Source organism: Octopus bimaculoides, chromosome 2, assembly GCF_001194135.2.
Source record: "Octopus bimaculoides isolate UCB-OBI-ISO-001 chromosome 2, ASM119413v2, whole genome shotgun sequence".
Lineage (NCBI taxonomy): Eukaryota > Metazoa > Mollusca > Cephalopoda > Octopoda > Octopodidae > Octopus > Octopus bimaculoides.
Genome location: NC_068982.1, coordinates 68,661,306 through 68,668,643, shown reverse-complemented (window position 1 = coordinate 68,668,643; position 7,338 = coordinate 68,661,306). Strand labels below are relative to the sequence as shown.

Here is a 7,338-nt window from a genome sequence, read left to right as displayed (position 1 = left end):
TTTATGTGCCACCCGCACAAGAGCCAGTCCAGGGGCACTGGCAACGATCTCGCTCGAAAATCCTACGAAGGCCAGTCAGGCGGTACTGGCAACGGCCACGCTCAAAATGGTGTATTTTATGTGCCACCCGCACAAGAGCCAGTCCAGGGGCACTGGCAACGATCTCGCTCGAAAATCCTTACACATGTCATGGGCACAAGTGCCAGAAAGGTGATGCTGGGCACAGGTGCTATCCCGATTTCGCTATTCGCTTGCCCCAATAAGTCTTTGTAAGCTGAGTTTCGTGTCCAATGAAGGAGACGACGTTGGCACAGGTGCCAGTCAGTGCAATAACAGAGTCATAGTGACCAATATGAGATAGTTCCAGTAGAGTATATGGCCAGGTATAAATTGTTAACCTTCAGGATTAACAGTTTACAGATGGTCATAAAGGTTAGACTGTCTTTCACAATCATAATTCTTAATGATCTAATGCTTTAATTTTGAATAGGTACCAAGTTATGTGCATGTCATAGATATAAACAGTAGGAGCACTCTATACTGATGAGTGTTTTGTTGACTTACAGAGGTGAGTTTAAATCTTTTCGTGGGGCAAAAGGAAGTATTGAGAAACTACTACATTTGTATGAATCAAGTCTGACAAGTCAAGGTAAACAAATTCAAATGATATATATCTAGAAACAGCTAATTGTTATTATGATAATAAAACTAAACAATAAATTATCTTTTTCACAGGTAAAATGCTTTCATTATATTTGATTCAATGGTGAATAAATGCCATGAGTCAGCAGAGACTTGGAGATGAAGTTATTAGATCTAAGATGAAGTAATGGCAAAAGAAAAGAATAACAGAATGAAGAATGATAGAGATTGTCTTCTGTTTGCTATATATTACTTCTAGTATAATTTATGATGTTATTGCATCAAGCCTGGCGCACCACCAGTCCTTTGTTTTGTACCATTCACTAGTACAGGACCCACCTACTTTCCACTCCCCTTGTTGCAACTCATATCACTCAATCCCAGCAGCTCATCTCAAAGACACACTAGGTGGTTATATTGGGCCACTACGCTCCACCTTCATACTCCTCGCCTGTACTACTTATGAGTCATCACTGTTTCACTTTGTCTGATATCATACTCTTGTTCCTTTTCTCCCACACATCCTAATCCTCTGTCATTGCTCTATCTCTTCTGGTCACACATTCCGGGTCTGTCATCATTCTATATCCAAAATCACATTGCCTTAAATATATATGTATATATATACCTAACTCGCAATACTCCTATCACTCTACCCCTTATCATACATCTCACTCATCACTATTATTTATGTCTCACTGAAGCCTCTCACTTTGTAAAGAGGCTGGCAAACAAGTAGGTGTTTGGGGTTGTGAGATCCTTTTAGTCTTGTCAAGAACATAACACCTTTCTAATACTGATACCAGAAAAATGAAGCCAGTACACTTAGTAAAGTGGTTGGTGTTAGGAAGGGAATTCAGCTGTAGAAACTATGCCAAAAATTAAATGCAAATGTGATGAGATTTCTCAGACAAATTGAGCAGCATGCCCAAATTACATGATAACTCCAGCTGTGACGATCCTTTAACCCATGCTAGTTAGGAAAGCAAATGTAAAATAATGATGATGATGATAATGATGTCATGCTGAGGACATATTTCACACATCACTTGACATTTATCATTATTAATCACCATCAATATTATTAATCATGACAATGACAAGTAACAGGTGTACGAATAACTTCCAGGAAATATACGTGTAATCATATAATGCAATCTCCCAAAGGTCAGCAAGAGAGTTCACAAATAGATCCCTAGATGCAAAAAATGAAAACTAAGTACTGAAAAGATGAATATCAACCTATAAAAATTTTAAAAGAACTTGTGTTAAAATGAATTTAAAGCTAAAACATAGCACTTATTATAACCTATTAAAAATTATAGAATGTCAAAACAGTAAACTTGACCTTTAAAGGATTAAAGAGAGTTTTTCAGTCAGCTGGACTGTAAGTGAAACTGTCTCAAAACATCAAATGACATTTTTCATATCAAAACGGTGATAAAATTCTCAGCTTTAAAACAAATAATGCAGCAAAAAATCATTATAAACACATTTGAAACTTCACAGAACAAATGAGCTTCTTTGAGTGAAATATGAAACTGAGGGATGAAGAAAAAAAAAAAGACTTATAATGGCAGTTCTACTAAATTCCATGTGCATAAATACATATTTTTAACTTCTGAATAAAGTAGATAACATATTTCTTGTAGATCATGGAAATTTTTTAACATTTCAAAAACAGAAAATGCAGTTTTGTCTAGTCGAACTAACAACTATCGTAACTATAAAGAAATCATATCTGAAAAGTTAGCATTTGATTTCAATATATATATATGAGTCAAAGCTGTTTGATTCAACTGTTTTGATCCATACATGTAACTCCCAATAAATGTGTTGGGTGCTCTTCTTTCGTTTGTCCATTCACTCGTGTGTGTGTGTGTATAATAATATAATATATATATATATATATATGCATACATATATCTCTCTCTCTCCGTCTTTCCCCTTTACTCTCTCTCATTGTTCACACGTGACCATCGTCCATCTTTCTTTTCCTCACATGATCATCTTTCATTTCTTTCTGTCTGTCTTACAGACCAGATGTATTCTTATCTGTCTCCTCTTCTATCTTTTCCCTTGGCAAAGACAATATTCCATTCTTCCAGCATTTGCTACCTTACCTCATCTGGCCTAACACCCCTCCATGTTTGTTTTTGTTTGGTTTGTTGTATGTTTCCACTGTCCTGTTTTTGTTACCAACTTTGACCCTCCGCAAATCCCAAACTTTATTTTGGTTTGCAGGAGCAACTGTCTTTTTGAAGCCTCATATTGTTGTTAATTGCTCGAAATGAGGAGTAGATGGACAACCGACGACTGATGACGGGTCGTTTTTTATGTTACTTATCTTGTTTTCCATTTGTTTCTCTCATTGTTCACATACCAAAGTCTGTCTTCGTATTTCATGTTGTTTTTGTTTTGTGATGTCCTGTACCCATATATGCATATATATATATATATATATATATATATATTATTTATATTAATATATGATTGAATGCCACGCATCCATTTCCCAGTAAATATATATATATACACACACACACACACAAAATATTTAGAAAAAAATCTCCATCCCAATCATTCCTCATCCTCTCTTGTAAAATGTGAGTAGCCATGTGGTCCCTCTACAGCAAGAAATCTGTTCTGGCTCCTTACATTCCTCTTCTAGCATAAGACTGCCTCACTCAGAGGTTGTTGTCTGGTAAGCTGCATGGTGACCTCACTAGTGCTAAGGGTATGATAAAAAGTACCCAGTACATGCTGTAAAGTGGTTAGCATTAGGAAGGGCAACCAGCTGTAGAAACTATGCCAAAGTAGATAATGAAGCATGATACTGTCCTTGGACCCATCAGATCCTATCAAACCATCCAACCCATGCCAGCATGGAACATGGATGTTAAGTGATGATGATGATGAAGCATCATCGAGATATACCTAACCAGCAGTGGTGGAGGATGTTCAGAAAGCATAGCAGCCAGAACAAGATCAGAGTTATTACTTCTGACGATAACCAAGGGTTTTTTTTCTTCTCCCAGTAAAGGTAGATTGTATGATGCTTGTGTGTGAACTGCATGCTGTATGGCAATGAGACATGGGTAATAAATGAAGAAGAGGTGCAAAGGTTAGAAAGGAATGAAGCGAGCATGATCCAAGAGAAATATAATGTTAGTTCAGATAAAGACAAGGTACATGAACTGAGAGAAAAACTGGATATAATAGAAATCAGATGCCATGTGCAAGAGAGATGATTGAGTTACTACAGACATGTAATGCACATGGATAATGAGAGATGGGTAAAGAAGTACTAGGTGTACCAAGTGGAAAGAACCAATGGAAAAATAAGGTCAAAAAGACATGGACGTAAGTGGTGAAAGCAGGACAGGATAAAAGAATGCTGTCATGGAGAAGACTCAACTAACCTATTCAAGTATCAGAAAATAGACATGAAATAATTATGATAACATGTATACAATATTTATTCATGAAAATAATCTTCTGAAACATTTTTCACAAATGCAAATAGTTAAAAGCTTAGCCAACACAATTATACATCAAATGTCTTCAAATATGAAATTGATTTGACTATATCTAAAATTGCTAGCAACAATTTCAGAAGATGCCATGTGAGGGTATATGATGTAGAAGACAGTTTTGAATATATAAAATAAAAACCAATGGAAATTATGTACAAAACAAACGAATCATTTGATAAGAGTTTCTCATTACATAGTCATAGTTGGACATTCATTAACTTCCCAGTTAATTCAACTGACAAGAAGTCAATGAAATGATTATAAAATATTTCCAGATAATTTATATATTCATGTACATTTAAGGCAGTAAGATGACTGAAATGATAGTTTCAGCAAATATATATTTACTTAGTAGTGTAAGTGTGGGCATAGCTGTGTAAGTTAAAAAGTTTGTTTCTCAATCACATAGTCTCGGGTTAGTCCCACTGTATGGCACCTTAGGCAAGTGTCTTCTATAGCTCCTGGCTGACCAAAGTTTTATAAGTGAATTTGGTAAATGGAAACTGAAAGAAGATTGTTGTGTGTATATGTATGCCTATGAGAGAGCGTGTTCGTGTCACCTTGTCTTGACATCGCATGATAGTTGGTAAATAAAATAGTAGTGTCATTCATTTCCAATATTCAGTAAAAATACATATCTGGCCTTGGGGAAATATTACCTTACTTGGAAACATGTGAAGGTTGGTGAAAAGACGGGTATCCAGCCACAGAAAATCTGATCCATGCAAGAAAGGAAATGTGGACGTTAAACGACGATGATGATATAATAAACTGAGCCACATTGGTGGCATATTCATATCCAATACATGTATTTCTTTGTTTCTGAGCTGAGTATTTAATCACAGCTGTTGTGAAGAGAAAGTAAACATTTTCAAGAGTGTTGAGTATAATAATAAACCAGTATTCTACCGAAAACGAGTCACTTAACGCAAATGAACCTGGATTTAAAACATGATTTAATCATTATCAATTTTTATTTTCAATATTCAGTAGGTGGTGTTAAATTCAACATCTTCCTAGGTTAACGTTTTTCATAATCATTGGCATTTTTAAAGGAAATGTTAACGAAATGAAAATCGTTAAGATGATCAAATTTCACATTAACGTGATACATTATCGTTTCAATGACACTATGATGCAAAACAGAAATTTGAAGATTTATCCCCATAGTAACTATACTTAATCCTAGACAAATATTGATATCACAAACATATCAGAGACGCAAAATGTTTGGATGGATAAAGTATTAAACTAGCATTATACACATCTTGAGTTTAAATCCACTGTGTATTGCTGTATATTTGGGCAACGCACTTGTAATATTCATTCATCTAGACAGATCTGGGAGTCTTAACAGATCTGATGTACCATTCAGACGGGAGTCATGTATGAACCAGTGTTTATAAGCTCATTAGGAGTGTTGGGTGTATTTATCTGATATTACGCTTATATACTTGGTATTATGATGCTTCTGTTTTTTTTCTTCCATACAATAGTCTACGTCTTTGTATGTATGTGCATGTATATGTGTGTGTGCGTATATATATATTCTGTATGTGTGTGTGTGTGCGCGCACGAGGACATGCACACAACAAACTATAATCCTTTAAATAAGTATTACCCTACACACCACACACAGCGTTGAGTAGAATCAAGGATTTTAAAGAAAATTTCCAATAAAGGCCAATTAAGGAGCCGTTGAACTGTTATTTGATATTCTGTTTATTCATTACAAAAGAAAGAAACGAAGAATAAAAAAAAACATCAGTTATTCAGCATCAGATAGAGAGAAAACAAAAAAAAAGATAAGAGTACAAGAATTTAAAAAAAAAAAACCAAACACTGACAATTTACATTAAACTAGAATCTGGAAGACAAATAAAAAAAAAAAAGGGTTTAAGAAGCTAATTGTACACTTCTCAATACATTAATTTAAAAGAATACATACGAACAATCAACTATTCTAGAAGAGGAGCCACCATTTACTTGAATGAACTATATTATTGACTTATTTGTGTAACAAGTCTAATTCTTCGCAGAAACCACATCAAGACACATTAGATATATCATGCTGAAAATGTGAACATGCTGAGATTTCAGACTGATTATAGAAAAGCAGGCATTAAATAGCTAATAAACAAAGATTAGAACTGTTGGTAAGGATTAAAGGCGATGTTTCGATACAAGTTCTCTCGAAACATCGCCGGATTAAAATTACAAGACAAGAGATTAGAATGCTATGTATGGGTTTGGGATTATAGCATTGCAAATATTTATATTTTTCGATGAGGGACGGAAGAATTTGTTAAACAGAATCTTCCAGATGACAAATACAAATTAAAAATAAAATTGAAGAATATTTTAATTATCAATATATATATTAGATAAAATTAAAATACTCGTCAATTTTTAAGTATTATATATATGGTAACACAACATATATACACACATGCTACATGTATACATGATATGAGAGGTGCGAAACTGCATTAGCCCCCCATATATCATGTGTGTAAACACAGACACACACATATATACACCACATATCACAATCTGAAATATATTTTGTGTGTACAAAATAGCTTACAATATCATAAACACAGAAAATACTCGCCCTACATCTAAAACTTACAAAATGTTCTACAGTGATTTATGTATTTCATATTTATGCATTTGTTGAAGATGCAGATACTGATAATGTGAAATACCCACAAGGTATAAGATAACACGGAGAACAAATGAAGAATTTTATTTAAATATAATTTATAAAACAAATGATTATGCTTAAGTCTTCCTTGGGTGCAGCAATGATTTCTCGCTCTTTCACACACCATTGTAAAAGTTGAATAGAAAGAAGAGAACAAGTTAAATTATAACATCTACATGCAAATAACTAAGTAATGGGTCCCATTTTCCTTTCTACCTAGACAGAATTTTTGTTTCACACGCAACTAGTGTTATTCTAAAAATATCCCCGTAAGATCATATAAAACTTGACGCTTTAAGTTAACAAATTATAGATATCGACACATATATATATATATAAATATATAGTTTTAGGGAAAAGAACCAAGGTTCATGAACTCATCGATGAAAATCCACTGTGAAACTTAATTTAATTTTAATCTTTAATAAATTGATTTTAATTGAGTTTTTACCT

General features: G+C 34.0%; 1 protein-coding gene across 1 annotated transcript in view; it reads right to left on the bottom strand.

Moving 5' to 3' along the window:
* The window catches only part of LOC106879517 (serine-threonine kinase receptor-associated protein), a 30,867-nt gene that overhangs the window by 22,426 nt on the left and 1,103 nt on the right, over nucleotides 1-7,338 (bottom strand). The window lies entirely within an intron of this gene.